Here is a 17,290-nt window from a genome sequence, read left to right as displayed (position 1 = left end):
CTCTACTTTCTCATGCAAAGCATTAAGTAGACAAATGACTAAACATTCTGCCATTTATATAAAGGACATTTACACTTCAACCCTTCATTTTGAATAACGATCACTACACACTTATTACTTACAGAGAAGTATATAAAAGTAAACAGAAGATTTATCCTATGCACAGAATTTGCGACTTTTGGATCGTACCTATTTTATTTTATGTGCCTTGATTTTTTCTCTGGTTCAATTCGCACTTTTATAACCAACGCGTACAAGGCTCTGTTGAACGATCCTAGTTAACACTTTGCTCTGTTTCTTTGCTTTCTCTTTTTGCTTTTGTTGTCTCTGCTATATTGTCTTTTCCTAATGTATTTGCATTCCTAAATGGTTTCTCACTGTTCATGTGTTAAATGAATAAATAAATAAATTAATAAAGAAATACTATATCAAAAACACAATCTTATACCTATATTAGAATATCTACAGAAGAACACAAATAACTCAAAGTTTAAAGTAGAACTGTAAATATTCGAATCTTCGAATATACTCATACCAGGGAATTCGAATTATTCGAATACTCCTAAGTATTCGAACATTCGAATAATCTCAAATTCGATTTCTCCGGTATTAGAAAATTCGAAGATTCGAATTCCCTGGAATTAGGATATTCGAAGATTCGAATTCCCTGGTATTAGGAAATTCGAAGATTCGAATTCCCTGGTATTAGAATATTTGAAGATTCGAATTCCCTAGTATTAGAAAATTCGAAGATTCGAATTCCCTGGTATTAGGATATTCGAAGATTCGAATTCTCTGGTATTAGGATATTCGGATATTCAAATTCTCCGGTATTAGAATATTCGAAAATTCGAATTCCCTGGTATTAGGACATTCGAATTCTCTGATATTAGAAAATTCAAACAGTCGAATTCTCTGGTATTAGAATATTCGAATTCTCTGATATTAGAAAATTCAAACAGTCGAATTCTCTGGTATTAGAATATTCGAAAATTCGAATTCCCTGGTATTAGAATATTTGAAGATTTGAATTCCCTGGTATTAGAAAATTCGAAGATTCAAATTCCCTGGTATTAGGATATTCGAAGATTCGAATTCTCTGGTATTAGGATATTCGGATATTCAAATCCTCCGGTATTAGAATATTCTAAAATTCGAATTCCCTGGTATTAGGACATTCGAATTCTCTGATATTAGAAAATTCAAACAGTCGAATTCTCTGGTATTAGAATATTCGAAAATTCGAATTCCCTGGTATTAGGACATTCGAATTCTCTGATATTAGAAAATTCAAACAGTCGAATTCTCTGGTATTAGAATATTCAATGTTTCGAATTTCCTGGTATTAGGATATTCTAAGATTCGAATTCTCTGGTATTAGAATATTCGAAGATTCGATTTCCGTGGTATTAGGATATTCGAAGTTTCGAATTCTCCGGTATTAGAATATTCGAAGATTCTAATTCCCTGGTATTAGAATATTCGAAGATTCGAATTCTCTGGTATTAGGATATTCTAAGATTCGAATTTTCTGGTATTATAAAATTCGAAGATCCGAATTCTGTGGTATTAGAATATTCGAAGAATCGAATTATTATAATCTCAAATTCGAATTCCCCCAAATTCGAATGTTCGAATATTCGGATATTCGAATACTTAGAATATTCGATTATTCGTAACAGCCATAGTTCAAGGTTCATCCGACAAAATCAAACATCTTTCTTAATCCTCAACTGAGTATCTACCGCAACACTATCAACATTCAATACGGAAAGTAGAGCAGCTTGACGATTTCTTAATACTTTTCAACGAACGAGCGCTAAATTTTCTTGTCATTTGAGCGCGATCTTCACCGATATTCACACTTGGCTCCACGTAGCCAGCGGCGGCAAAAAGTTTACACTGCATTAATGACTCGGTGCACATCGTGGTTTAAAAATAATTAAACGCGCTCTGATCGATAATGCAAGCGAACGGTGTATTAAATGCACGGACGATCATCAAAATTCTTGGACCTGTTTTAAAGCACCAAGGGCAGTGTCGAGGCTTAAGCTTTTTGTAGCCCCCGATATATCGGACACGCTTGATTTCGCTAATATTCCATGTTCAAGCCGATTAATTTCTAATGGCCACATAACCCAGGCAATCTCGTTCTAACACGATTAAGCTTAAGAACACTTTCAATTGCCGAGAATCAGCAAGATACTTTCTGTAGTGCGGATTTTCAAGTGAAATGAGATGAGTTCATGGAAGAACGTATGGATCTTCAATCTCTTATTCTGTATTAGCACCGTGGGTGGCGTCGACGTGTTTTCACGCCGAGGTATTTGCATCCTGTGCACGCATCTGGCGTGATTTCGCGTCGATATTTTCTGGAAAATGTAACATACCTGGGGGAATAATGAAAATGAAAATTGAAATAATTTATAATAAAAATGAAAATAATGAACGTACAGCAGTAAAATAATTTTATCTATTAAATCGTCGCAGATTGTTTGTTCAGTTATGAAGCTAAAAATGAGTAACGGCTGTACGAATAAGCGAATTGTGACGCAAATGATATATTTCTAATTTTCGAAATTTAATTGAAATTGGTTGTTTTATTATATAGAAATATTTAGTGGAGATTGAATTAAATGGTTTTGGATCAGAGGAAAATCGGAAGGAAATTTGTTTTTGCAAAATAATTATAAGTATTACGCGTGTAACGTGAAACATACGATATGTTTGTGCACATGGTATTCGCGAAAAATATGTAAAGCGTATTCAGAATATGCAAGATAAATTCTTCTCTAACTACTACTGTTCTACGTAGATTATACTGAAATTTGCATTATCAGATATATTTGCTGACTCGTTTATTATTTCCATTGTTATTAAAGGCTGACCAACGTTTTATCGTGTCAAAAGATATTACAAACTTAATAATTTATATAATAAATAAACAAAAAGTTTTGAGGAAGCGAAATACAAAAGACAAAACAGGAATTAGTGATTTCAATTCCAGTCAATAAAATCACAGCCATTCTGCTTTGGTATTCTGACGTGATTTTGATTAATAAATAATCGTATTCAGTGATAAGAGAAGTTTCCAATATGAATTTTACCCCTCAACTGTGAAAAAATTCTGACTAAAGAGATTGGAAAAATGTATGAATTGGTGCAGGTCATGTAACATCGTTCACCCTTAAAATTCTAAGCAAAACGGGAGAATATTTAATACCAGAACACCTTAAATAGCTGCATGTAAATTGAATCGCTTAATCAAGTAGCAATTACGCTATTATCGCATAAAGTAAGAGTGTGAATGCTTCGCGCAGAAAGCAACGACCGTGGCTGAACCGCGTTTATACTATTAAACGTAATTACGCTTATCGTTTCCCCAAACAAAATGAAAGTTTCAATACTGCTATGCAAGTTGAACAGAGATAACGAGATTTGCATGATTCTATCAACAGGTCTCCGCATTGATTTCCTGTAGATACTTCGTTTATTAACTTTCTGCACCTTTATTCTACGTAACTAACCGACCGTTTACGTAAGCAGCTTTGGCAATATTTATAATAATAATACATCTCTATTACAATCACATATAAAGTACAATACGATAACAGAATGTTAGGATTCCTAAAACAAGGATTTATTCGTAAAAATTTTATCCTTCGTTTTCCACCCACTTTTCTTTAAAAAATGAACCTCCTTTTTACTGCACCACCATTGATGGATCACCCTGCATATCTCATAAATAATGAAAAAAAGTTTGAGTCCTGATGATCTCTTAGGGAATTAAGATGGTCGTTCATCTAATATTTATAAAAAAAATGTCGAGTGCCATCTAACGTAATCATCTAATGCAGGGGTGGCGAACTATCAGCTCGCGAGCCGCAGTGGGTCCTTCCCCTCTTCGCCTGCTCCGTAGAGCCGTAGGACAGGGCTGGGTAACCCACGGCCCATGGGCCGCATGCGGCCCGTTGACCGACTTGCCTACTCCGCTGGGCCGCATGCGGCCCGTTCACCGACTTGCCTACTCTGCTGGGCCGCATGCGGCCCGTTCACCGACTTGCCTACTCTGCTGGGCCGCATGCGGCCCGTTCCCCGACTTGCCTACTCTATTGGGCCGCATGCGGCCCGTTCACCGACTTGCCTACTCCGCTGGGCCGCATGCGGCCCGTTCACCGACTTGCCGACTCTGCTGGGCCGCAGAAGGACGACCCCCACCATACTCTTTTAACTCCTACAGTGTACGCCGTTACTACCTATATATGACCGCACTCGTAGAAGTAAAAGGAAGGGACATGGAGTCGCGGCTAATCTGCTGATGGTGGGGGAACCGGCTGACTGGTAGTGGGGACTGTGCGGCCCGCGGCGGCGAACAAGTTGCTCGGCCCTGCCGTAGGAGAACGGCCCCCACCAACCTGCTTCATCCTGATGAATTTCTCCTCCGGGTGCCGCATTCTCTCCCTGCCGGGTCTCGTGCAACGCCTAGAGAAACATGGGTGGGGGAACCAGCTGACCCGGGGCCTGACTCGCGCGGCTCTCGGAGTGGGAAAGTTCGACAACTCTGATCTAATGTAAGAGTGTGAGGGAAATATGATGCACCATCGACATATACAGGGTGTTAAAAAAAGTCTAGGATTTTAGCGGCCTATAGTACCCACTAGCAAAAGTAAAGAATGCTTAATCCACATATATTTTAAATGAATTTGAATTAAACTTTTGAGTTTCATACTGAAAGGATTGCTTTTAGGACCTATACTGTTTAACCCTTTGACAATTTAACCCATGCAAAACACGGGCAGAAGAAAAAGAAAACAGAAAAAGAATAGGAAAGTTGTAAAACATGATTTTTATACACTTTTTATCGTAAAGGAAAATATTTTACAACATAAAAAAATATACACTTTTCGAACTGGAATTTGAAATTTTATTAGACTGTCAAAGCATTAATATTTTGACGGCTGCAGATTTTGAAGCACACTTACGCCCTCTGTGGATCTTTCTTAAATTAAACTATTCATTGATTTTTGAACACCATCAAAACGATATAGGTTTGTCGGTGATAAATGTGAAATAAAGTTGAACTTTTAGGCTCACAAAAAGCAGATCGAAATCGTGAAATCACGCATGCGTGACAGAGACCATCAAAGCACTCATGCAAACTGCCCATAAAAATCCTTGCAAACCATAAAGTCTGCGTGTAAAAATATTTTCAAAAGTATCTCTCGTACACTTTCATTTTTATTACAATCCATTATCTACGCAAGTTTGCCAGGATATTTTATAGGTATTAAATCCGCCATTCCATTTTGTATTTATGGTTGTTTAATACAGTATCAAGGTTTATTGAAAAAAGTAGGACACGCTGTATAAACTGGCGTATACGAGCGAACAAGTATAAACAGATTTTCAGCAACTTGCTGTCGCTGGATCGGGATCCAAAAGCGTTTATACTGTGCCTCTTTGAATATAAAATTCACCGTCGCCAATATTTATTCTACTCTGACGGCCTGCTTTTTGCAAAGGCCGAAATATACTCGGGCCACCAGTTATACGAATTATTTGCTGTAGAGAGTTTAAGCGCCCTCTCACAGTAATCTATAAACATTCTTCGTATTTTGATATTCCGAGATTTCATTTCGATTTAATTACGTAATAATAATTACAATATTTCGAGGCAATTCGATGTATTTAGTAATAGGAACGGTAGCATTTTGAGATGTTATGAAAAACAAGGCGTACTTCGAATTTTTCCATCGCCAAAATGAGGAAAATAAATGGTGGAATATTTTAATGAGAAAGCTGAACCTGTTGATTGTCGTATGGAGAAAAATCTTCTTGAATATGAAATGCATGCTAGTAATGATGTCTTGGAAACCCTTGAAGATGTTAGTTGATTCTTGAAATATTTCAAATGTTATTATACATGAACCAACAATACGATTTTCAAGTATGTATGCAATAGTAATGTGAAAATCATGACCGAAAGTTTTGTGACTTCTACAAATAAATTTTTTTTTTCTCAGTGAATACAATGAATAACAATGTCAAACTTTTTTTCATTTATTAAGCTACTTGTAATGTATACGGAACAATTTTTTAAATACACTTTTAATTGTGTCTTTTCAATGTTATCTGGAGTTTAAAATCGCGTCTTCGAAAAGAAGTACCTCCCTGGCGGGAGTGATTTAAGCTCACAGACTCATCTGAAATAAAAAAAAAAAAAACTGATTCTTAATCGTGAATCGTGAATGAATACCGCTATGGCTGGTGCCAGAATTAGCCACGTAAGTAAAAATTTAACAAAATTGCGCGCTTTCAAACTTCAAGTAAAAATAGAAACTTTCGAAACTTGAAGTTTGAATGCGCGTAATTTTGTTAAATTTTGACTTACGTGGCTAATTCTGGCACCTGCGATAGCGGTATTCATAACGATTAAGAATCAGTTTAGTTTTTTTGTTTCAGATGAGTCTGTGAGCTAAATCACTCCCGCCAGGGAGGTATTTCTTTTCAAAGGCGCGATTTTGAACTCCAGATAACATTGGAAAAACACAATTAAAAGTGTATTTAAAAAATTGTTCCGTATACATTACAAGTGGATTAATAAATGAAAAAAAGTTTGGCATTGTTATTCATTGTATTCACTGAGAAAAAAAATTGAATGTTGCCGAATTTTGCGACGTGATTGCCAGAATCACCCCTTAAAGGTCTAAACACACTTGTCAGTTCCGTGTCAGTACCGTTCCGTTGTGCCAGTGGTAAGAAGAAGAGACCCTCTACGCCCCTCTTCTTCAGTACGACGGGACGGTACTGAGACGGAACTGATATGTGTGCGCAGACCTTTATGGTCTGGGTTAGGTCTGGGTCTGACAAGTGTGTTTAGACCTTTAGGGGTCTCCCTATTATGGCGACCTGAAAAGGAGCGTGATATTTGGAATTTTTTACAGAGAAACCCTCAAATTATATTAATTGAAAACAATATGCCTATATTTGTACATATTTAGACAACATTTAAAAAAATAATTAATTAAAAACAACGGTACCTAAAACTTTAAACGAGTTTTTCTCAAAATACATAACTCAAAAACCAATCACCCAATTTATTTCAAACTTTGTACATATATTCAATATATGTCCCATTCTTGTTGCTTCTAAAACGAAGTAGGTTTTTGCAAAATTGGACTTTTGCGAATTAAATAACAATTTTGGAACTTTTCTATTTTAGACAACTACAACGGCTGTAAGCTGTTCTATTTGAAGCACTGTAACTCCGGATATAGTCACTATTTTTACCTACAATTTTTTTATTCATATTCTCTAAAGTTTGACAAATAAAGCCACAAAGCTGGAAGTAAATATATTTAATGCTTTTGTTTTAATAAATTCCGAATGTTCGCATCATTTTTCGTCCGTCAAAGTAGGGAGACCCCTTAAATCAATAGAAAATTTGCAATTTTCGCCTAATCAGAAGTACTTACTTCCAAAAAAAAAAAGAAAATTTTTAATAGCAACTGAAATTAATTAAACTCTGATCACTCTTTACTAAGACACCCTGTATACATATCCAGAAAAGCTAAAATTTTGTCAAGATGTCGTGTCAGCTCACCGTTGAAATTAACCCTCCAATTGGTCACTATTTTCCCTCCAGTAGTTTTCGCAAGTAGAAAATGCCTGATCGATATTTCCCAATACGATGAAAAAATGTTCGCGACAGAGTTTGCTATTTGTCATAAACTCATAAGGTTATGGAAATTATACAGCAAAAATAAATTTATTTTGCCACTGTGCAATATTCTGAATATTAAAAAAAAAACTGTCTGTAAATCAATTAAAGACTGTCTGAAGCAGGCACAGGGATGAATGACACGCGCCACCCTTTCAGCAGCAAAATGAATTCACACACGACAACATTTGTAGAAACCTTTTTATTTATAAATTTGTTCGGTGTCCATGGGATGAGTCGTTAATATTTTTTTTTTAAATTTTAATCTCAGTATTACGTTATAATTAAAATATTGCAGTGAGCTTCGTATCAAAGACTGGATTTAAAGCAATTTATTGCAGCGAGTCATATAGAGCTACTTCTACTTTATAATAATGCAAGGCCATATGCGGCAAAACGGACTTTAAAAAATTGCAATAATTTAACTGCGAAATTCCCAAAGGAATTCTTTGTCGTGGGTTGCCTTTTATCTGAAAAGAATATGGGAGGATTTCACTTTTCGAGAAAGTGAATAATTTTTTTATATTGGGAATTAGAGAAAGTCCTGATTCATCCACAGAAATGTACAGATGCTACTGACCTATGTTTTGCCGAGTGAAAAGCATTTTATTATTAAATGCAGCTTTCCAGTTTTACGACGAGAGTGTAGCCGCAAAAAAAATGTACAAAAATTATTACGCAGATGCGATCCCGGAAAGCGAATTGTGATTTATTTAAAAAGGCATTACAGTTTGACGAACGTCCTGTACTTTATATGCATTCAAATTAAAAACTGATATCCCTCGCAATTCTCTCAGTTTTCGAGTTGCATGTACACGCGGTTATGCATGAGATAATTTCACCTCTGCAAAATTCGAAGCTATTACGACACGAATGCTTCGGGCTAGGATTTTCCGAGACCCTTTCGTTTCTCGATTCTGCAACACGACGCTATTTACAGGTCTGAATAATTTTTCTAACTTTCTAATCCATTACACTAAAGTGAGCATAAATGCCTCAATTTTACGTTTCCTGAATCCATAGAAGTTTCTACTTCAGTGTTCAGTACTACGTAATAATTACTAGGGGAAAGTTCGCGTGAATAATTAAGAAACAAAAGGCTCATATACTAATTAAATTAATTCCTGGATTGAAAGCTTGAGGCATGAATTGTTTTCATAATAAATATTTTTTAAAATAACTTCAGTTAATATATTTGACCAAAAAAATGTTATTAGTATTTCTGGAATAATTAGCACAGTAATAAATAATTATCAATTGTTGATAGTAAGTGGTTCGAAAAAATTACTGGATGATAAAAGTGTATGAAATGTTTATTGTAACTAATTAAATAAAGGCCACGTGAAACTCGATGATTTTGTAAAAGTTTCCATAACATCTTTTATAAGTAAACAAGTTTAATCTATCACTAACAATTTCATCAGTTTGATATTCCAGTAGCCTGAATATTCGATCAAGATCTTGGAAGCAAAGTAAAGATATTTAAAGATACGGGAATTTACTTTATTAACGCTCAACAAAACATGCTTTCATGTTGCATATTGGATTTTATGGTAAAATAATGGCCGGGGGAAACGGAAACCAGAATTCCGGGACTACTTTAAATTTCTTTGACGTTTTTGCCGCTTCCAAAGTTTTCCTCGGTGAACTAATTCAAACTAAATTCCTGCTAAAATAGATCGACGCCCCGTTTAAACTTTACAGTTTTTTAGGGTGTTGAGCCAATAAATAACTAAATTGGAATCGTGGGTGGTATAAACTTTTAAATTATGTTCGATATTTAAGAAATGTTGATATGGAAGACCCAATTTGTATAATTGATTGCGACGCTATAATATTATGTAGATAGTTGTGAGTTACTATACAGATACTATCGTTTCGAGAAAATATATTAAATTTTTTTAAAAAAAGGTTTGTAAACTTTACGTCCTCTTAAGAACTGAGGTTGTATTGCTGAAAATTCAATGCATATTTGCTCATCGAAATTTGCAATGTGGTGCTGTTGCAACATTTGTGGATTTGCTACCAATGAAATTTTTTTATTTAATTCGTTAGGAGTGAAATGTAGAAAACGTTGCGACTTTCTCCCTCGAAAGATTAATGGAAATCAGTTCCAAAGATTTAAGTACATATACACAAAATAAATTCGACGGATTTTCGAAATGGATTTTTTTAAACAGAAAGCTCCTTCCGAAAAATGTCGTTCTTCATTTTCGATTTATTTTACATGTAGAATCGTTATCTTTGGTATCACACCACCCAGTTACAGAACACCCTGTATAATTACACTATAATTAAAATGTCTTGCAGCAACTTACACTACCAATCGAAATTTTAAACAAACAAATTTAATTAACTTTTCCTTACAATAAAAAGTTAAAATTTATTTGAATCAGTAACATTGCAATTATCACTGAAAATTGATAGAGAGTTAAGAAAACCTTGCAAGGGAACATCTCGAACCCGGAAATTAAAAAAAATCTGAAACTTCGTGAATATGTAGGGAATTTCCCCCTGATTACAACGCAACTTTTTTTTGCTGCCCAAACTCAGTTCTAAGGGGGTGTAATTGACCCCTGGAAATCCGGTTATTTTCCGATTTTCTGTTATAACTCGTGAATTGTAAAATATTTTTTTATCATATGCTAGATCTAATTATAAGAAGTAACTTTTGTCTTGAAACTTTTTTTCTATCCCTTATATTTCGCGAGTTATAACACAAAATAGCCGAGTTTTCGGGGGTTAATTTCACCCCCTTAGAGTGAATTTGGGCGGCAAAAAAAATTGCGTTGCAATCAGGAGGAATTCTCCTACATATTCACAAAGTTTCAGAATTTTTTGAATTTTCGGGTTTGGGATCTTCCCTTGTTAGTAAATTTTTTAACCTTCTTTTACGAGATTTAAAATTTTACTGAAGTTAAAAGTTTTACTGAAAATCAGCAAGTGATTCCAAACTTTTGGACTATAGTTTACAAGTAACTTGTATTGTGATGAAAAGGTACTACTTATATCGTGAGAAAAATTGGGAGAAACGTCAGATTATATTTCTCGAAGCACTCTGTTCAACAAAATTAAATGCAATTGGTTGTTACAGTAGAATAGATGTATAGGATACAGCATTAATTTCGTTAGATGCTACACAGTTTTAATCCAATCTATTTAAGCCCTATGTCAGACGATCACGAACATTGAATTGATAATAAGCTCTTAAGCCTGTCTAATATTAGATTAAAAGCAATCCAGGGATGGCGTAACGCGACTCGAACATTTTTATCGCTCTTTCTGTCTACAATGGGAAACGTGGGTTGAACAATCACTGAAGCTCATAGTTGAAAACAATTGATCTTGCTTAATTATCCAATTTCAATTTGCATTCAGTGCGCCCCTTGAATTGGAACCTCAGGAACAATCGAGTATAAAGTTCGCGACGATAAATAGTTATTGCTGATGTTCAATTTACAATAACCGTTATTAAATAATTAAAATTTAGGAAGGGTGTGGTAAATGATTTAAACTGGTGGATTAGGTAACAATTTTTTAAAGAATTTCCTTTAAGAAAGTATATTATAATTAAATTGTAAATGACACTGAAAAATATGTATACTCATATGGGTATTACTTTTATAAAAATCATATCTAATCAATCGTGTAAACGTAGTCTTGTTGTATATAAATTTTTACGATCATTTATACAATTTACATTAGGGATTGCAAACCGATAAATCGGTTTGAATTTTTCTTTTTCACTGATAACGTAGTAGGTATCGACGGAATTATGCGCTACATACATGCGCTACATTGCTATACATGCAATTTTTACCGGTAATTTGCCAAATTTTTACTGGTAATTCGATAAATTATGTATTTCCCGCGATTTACCGGTAAATATCGAGAAAAACATGATTTATCGAATTTACCGGTAAATCTCGAGAAATACATAATTTATCGAATTTACCGGTAAGTCTCGAGAAATACATAATTTATCCAATTTACCGGTAAATCTGGAGAAATACATAATTTATCGAATTACCAGTAAATATAGAGAAATACTTAATTTATCGAATTTACCGGTAAATATCGAGAAATACATAATTTATCGAATTTACCGGTAAATATCGAGAAATACATAATTTATCGAATTTACCGGTAAATATCGAGAAATACATAATTTATCGAATTACCGGTAAATATCGAGAAATACATAATTTATCGAATTACCGGTAAAAATTTGGCAAATTACCGGTAAAAATTATATGTATAGCAATGCAGCGCATATGTGTAGCACATAATTCCGTCGATATCTACTACGTTATCAGTGGAAAAAAACTTCAAACCGATTTACCGATTTACCGATTTACCGATTTACCGATTTACCGATTTACCGATTTACCGGTTTACATTCCCTAATTTACATGTCTTATCAGTGTAAATGCTTTCACATTCAGTATCGATGAACTGATAAAAGTATCATTTTGAACGTCTTTCGTGTTCTTAAATGATTTTCCATCAAATCAATTTTGTATATGATGAAACAAGTTGTAGATCAAAAGAAATCTGCTTCATTTCAAGGAAGATACGATTGGAATCCTTTAGAGATTTACATTCGTTTTAAAAAACATCCCCAGATTCGCATGTAATAGAAAATGTTTTCATTATAAATATGAAAATGTTCTTTCACTCCTATCATTTGCGAATTAATTTTAAATGGAAACTTCGTTCAACCCTTCCTTGAAAGTACAAGCAAACTAATGTAAGGATGAAGTGATCTATTTAGAAAGGATGAATCTTGCAATTAATTATTTCAAAATTTCAACCAAATTTATCTAACTTCCCTCCTAGAAGTTATTTTATTTCAAGATCCTGAAATCATCGACTTTTTAACTACTATAATACATTTCCATCGCTAAAATATTTTACAACAAAGCAAATTCGAAAAGAAAAAATTTCAAAATATATGCATTTCCATTCGTAATTCCAATATGTGGAATTACATATAAATACGTGAATAATGAATTTCAATAAATTTTCCAATATGCTGAATACACTATTTTCTCACATTTCCAATCATCGTTAAAAAAAAAATAGAAATGTGTATAGAAAACTTTTTCTTGGGAATCTGGAACGCACGGTATTTCATACTTTTCAAAAGCTTTGAAATTCGAAAGATACAGTTGTTACATGGTCCTCTAAAAAACGGAAACTGGTAAAGCTTACCTGTGGCGTGCTGTTTGTAGCAATATGTACTGGTGTCCAGTTTTAAGCGGTGTCAATGATGGCCCGGCGACTAGATCCTTGTCTCTATCCCGCGGAATTTCGGAAAGCACCCTTCAAATGAAAACAGTCGGGCCAATCGATGCACATTGCCAACTGTGGACTGTGGAAAAGGTCCGCTAACTGTTGGGAAAAATGGAAGTGAAGGGTGAGCAGAGAATCGATATGTTATGGTTTGGATGCAGGTGCATTTTTCTGCAATTTTCATTCGTTAATCATGACTATTATTTTTTGTGGTGTATTATTGGGGAGGTCTTGTAACTTTTTTATATAATAACCTATTGAGGTGTCTTACAGTTGTTTAAGGGTATATAATAAAAAATATATATAAAAAAAATTTATGTTAAACGATTTTATTAAAAATGTAGTAAAAACTAAATTAAAATGCACTAAAAACTAAAAAACTAATGAATTAATAAAACTAGCTAAAAAATAATAAATTTTGTTTCATTCTTAAAACATTGTGCTTTATCATAAAAATTATGAAGTTAAAAAAAAATATTCTGAAACCGTGATTTTTTACGTTTCAATTTTGGGTATTTTTGACCCGGTAGCGACAACCTGTGTTACAATATGGGGTGCGCCTTCCGCCGGGTTAAGGTGACTATCAAATTAATAACAGCTATTGAGAGAGAAAATTGAATACTGGCAAAGTAAATTCTGAAACAATAGAAACAAATTAATTCGACTGATTATTAGTTGAAACGATAAAATAAATTGAAATATTTCAAGGGCACTCTTCTTCGATATAGGCGTTAAAAAATAATAACTGAATTTATGCGGGGGTGAATTCTTCAATATATGTGAAATTAAATATTTAGGTACATAGTTTGTCCCTTGAAACATTTATTTTCAAACATTTCTTTGTGGAATTTCAAATTCTGATAGAAATTATAATAAAAACTTGCAGGATATAAACTTTTCACCGGATTCTGAATAACAATTAATATGTTGCACACTAAATTTTGAACACATGTATTTTGAACTTCTTAACATCCAAAACGGATTGTCGAACAGTTAAAAGTACAACTCATCTGAACGCTCCTATTCATTAGAATCCCAAAATTTTGATTTCAATAAATTCACTGAACTATTCGAATTTTTGAACTACTGGAACTAATTCGAAATGTTCGAAGCCTTCGAATTTTTAGCTAACTAGCTGACTCGTTACCCGGTTTCACCCGGCAATTATTATTATTATTTATTATTTTAGATGGCATATTTATAAATAGCCAATAATCTGATCTGGGACGTATTTAATGTATACTCAAAATTTCATTAAAATCCGTTCAGCCGTTTAGGCGTGAAAGGGCGGCAAACAAAGAGCCAACGATTCACTTTTATAGATTAGTAAGAATTTTATCAGAATCACAGGCATTTAGAAATCCAGCGTGGAATTCAGGGCACTCTGTTTCCCCTGAAAGTGGATACAGTAGATTCAGAACACGACTAATGTTGATTGAAACGTTGAAGCTAAGAAGCTTAACAGAGTAAGGATTTCCTACAAAGGGCTATAAATACACGAGGCTTCTATGGAAATATAGGTACCTTTAGCTATAGCTACTCATAAACTATTACGATATGAACATATCGCGCCTTTGCTGCAACAACGACACAACTAAAAATTTGCAGTTTTTTAGTTATTAGTATAGAAAAAGTGGTTGTTGTCTAACAAAAATTTTGAACCTGTTTCCCCAAGAATCGTGAATTTTTAATTACGTCGTTATTGCAGCAAATGAGCGATATTGACTGACCAAATGATTTCGATGATTTTTATTCAAATTTTAAAGCTTACAACTGTGCGATCTAAAAAAAGGTCGAATAATTTAGGGCATCAAATACACAACAAATATTTCTTCAACATAAATAAACGAATGAACCTCAAGGGGTCTGCATCCTGCCACTGTTTTGGCGAAGGGTTGAATTTTTGATTCAACAAAATAAAATAACAAAGATAAAATAATTTTTCCCATAACTTCTTAATTTCATAATTAGAATTATGTGCATGTATGTATGTAGGTATATTATTTATTACAATGCATAGTATACGCAGCATATTTACCAAAAAATAAAATGCTAATATTCAAAAATTGAATTCTTTATCTCTTTGCAGTGTCCATTAATTTTTTTCTAATTAGGTTTAGCTGAATAAAAATAAAAACTTTCGCAGTCCATATCAGCATAATTCGAATGGCTATTTAATCCACTCAGTGATGTACAATGTACATTGTATGGTGCGTTCGAAAAATGAAAGCTTTATTATACGTAATTTCATGCTGCAGAATAATTACCTGCTCTTTAAGATTAAAGGGTAACATTTACCACATTCCTGGAGAGAAATTACCAGCAAAACTGTAGCCCGGAAAAATGTCACCAAACCTGGAGTGTCAGGTCGAAAATGGCAACCCTACTTTAGCGTGATTTTACGTCAATACTTTCTAGAAATCATCGGAAGTATTGTTCGAGGGTTTCCGAACGTTTGCTTTGATGGCGAACAGAGCTCGGAATTCGCTTTGTGCAGACAGTGAATTTGAATCCCTCACACTGACCATACACACACACAAGTTAGGAGCTCGCACCCTCCTTGGCTCCTAGGCGTTCCCTATATCTCCCTTACGCATCGCGCCAGTGAATACTGGCCGTGTCTCGTTGCCTGAGTGACCCTCTGCTCGCACAGCAGTCGAGCTTCCACTGAATCATCAGCTAATGAAAATTTGAATTCCTATATTTTCTATTAAATCGTCATGGAAGTATTACCAAAAGATTGGCCAAATTATCCTGCTGAAAATAAGTCGCAACTCGACCTCACTCGGACTATCTTTAATTACATATGATATAGATATAATTGATCAACGTAATTCGAAAGCAATTTAAATTATGTATAACTAAAACTAGTCCAAATAAAATCCTGTGTATTTCGACTCGTTGCCATCGGAAAAAACCTCGTTCGCTCATCGGTAGTATTTTCCGGAGTATCTAAAAAAATATATTAAAAAATTGCTTAATAGTATCAGCATGTGACAGAATTAAAGCGGAGTCACACTTGTCAGTTCCGCGACGGTTCAGCGTCGTCAGTGTCAGTGTTAGAAAATATAATCTCCCTCTTTTGGAAAGGAGCAGTTTACACTTGTCTGTCTCAGTTACTGACACTGAAACAAAGAAAACATTGACACTGACGGCACTGATACTTGTGAACCCGCCTTTACTCGCCTTACCCCCGATACCTTAAGCCTAGTTTACATTAGTCAAGCAAACGCACAGTGGTCTGCATACCTGCTTTCAGCGGCCAAAATTTTAATTTCTCTCAAACTTGGCGATCAAGGGTTTTTGAGGTCACTGATAACGAATCTGCCACCAAAAAATACAAAATTCAAGATGGCGGATTCATATTTATAGCGAAAATTGAAAACCCCTTTATATATTTTTTTCCAATGCAAATTCATTTTCTGTCATATAATTCGACTATTTAGCGTAAATTATTAATAAAGAAACACTATTATTACTAACAAAAAAATTCGTGGCGAAAATTAAATATAAATTATTTCCTGCACAAATTATTATTTTATCACGGAATTCAATTAAATACTTATATTTTTGTAAAAAGCACACCTGTACTAGAGAAGAAAAGAGGAAAAAGAATCTGTTCTAACATTATCTTTAACTAAATAAATATAACTAAACAAATAAGTAAGTATTATACATATACGCGCAATGAAAACATCTGACAATGTCTGCTCCTTCCAAATCGCTAGGAACTAAAGCGGGTATGCAGCTACACGCGTCTAGGAGGCCCAAATACCTTAAGCGTGATTTCTAAAAGTCTGCATAAAATTGAAGACTGCAGGAGACTGCGCTTGAAATTTGCGTGCTCTTGTTAGCAATTGTGTAATCTTTCATGTAAGAAATGTCCGGCGTTAATCACTCTTAATCATTTTTTTATAAGCCTTCTCAAAGTTTCAATTGATATAAACATTATACATTAACATTATATTTGTACATCGACTAAAAAATATTTATGGCACATATAATTAAGTGAAAAATTACTTCTTTACCTACATAACTGTATAATACAAACACTTATTTTAATATTTTATAATGAGTAATTAAAACAATTAGATTCACATAAAATTTCATGATTTTGTCTTCGTAATATTATATCCAATCAAAGAATCATCTGAAAAGGGAAAGGTATGCGGATTTAGAAGCTCTGGAGGGTTGTCAACTCATACAAAAGAAAAAAATTACATTGTTAAGTTGAAGTTGAGAAATTGAATTTTGGCCCCCCTCCAGACCACTGTG

At 34.1% G+C, this 17,290-nt stretch overlaps 2 protein-coding genes across 2 annotated transcripts in view; one reads left to right on the top strand and one right to left on the bottom strand.

Moving 5' to 3' along the window:
- Window positions 1-17,290, top strand: part of Scp2 (Sarcoplasmic calcium-binding protein 2) — a 117,695-nt gene that overhangs the window by 37,551 nt on the left and 62,854 nt on the right. The gene's annotated exons all lie outside the window — the stretch shown is intronic.
- Ccha1 (neuropeptide CCHamide 1) overlaps window positions 1-17,290 on the bottom strand; it is a 151,461-nt gene that overhangs the window by 99,779 nt on the left and 34,392 nt on the right. Inside the window, exon 2 of the mRNA XM_076825757.1 lies at window positions 12,935-13,114. The gene's annotated coding sequence lies outside the window, so the exon portion shown is untranslated. The remainder of the gene's footprint in view (window positions 1-12,934; window positions 13,115-17,290) is intronic.

Source organism: Andrena cerasifolii, chromosome 13 (assembly GCF_050908995.1).
Source record: "Andrena cerasifolii isolate SP2316 chromosome 13, iyAndCera1_principal, whole genome shotgun sequence".
NCBI classification, from domain to species: Eukaryota; Metazoa; Arthropoda; class Insecta; order Hymenoptera; family Andrenidae; genus Andrena; species Andrena cerasifolii.
This window is presented reverse-complemented; position numbering and strand designations above follow the sequence as displayed.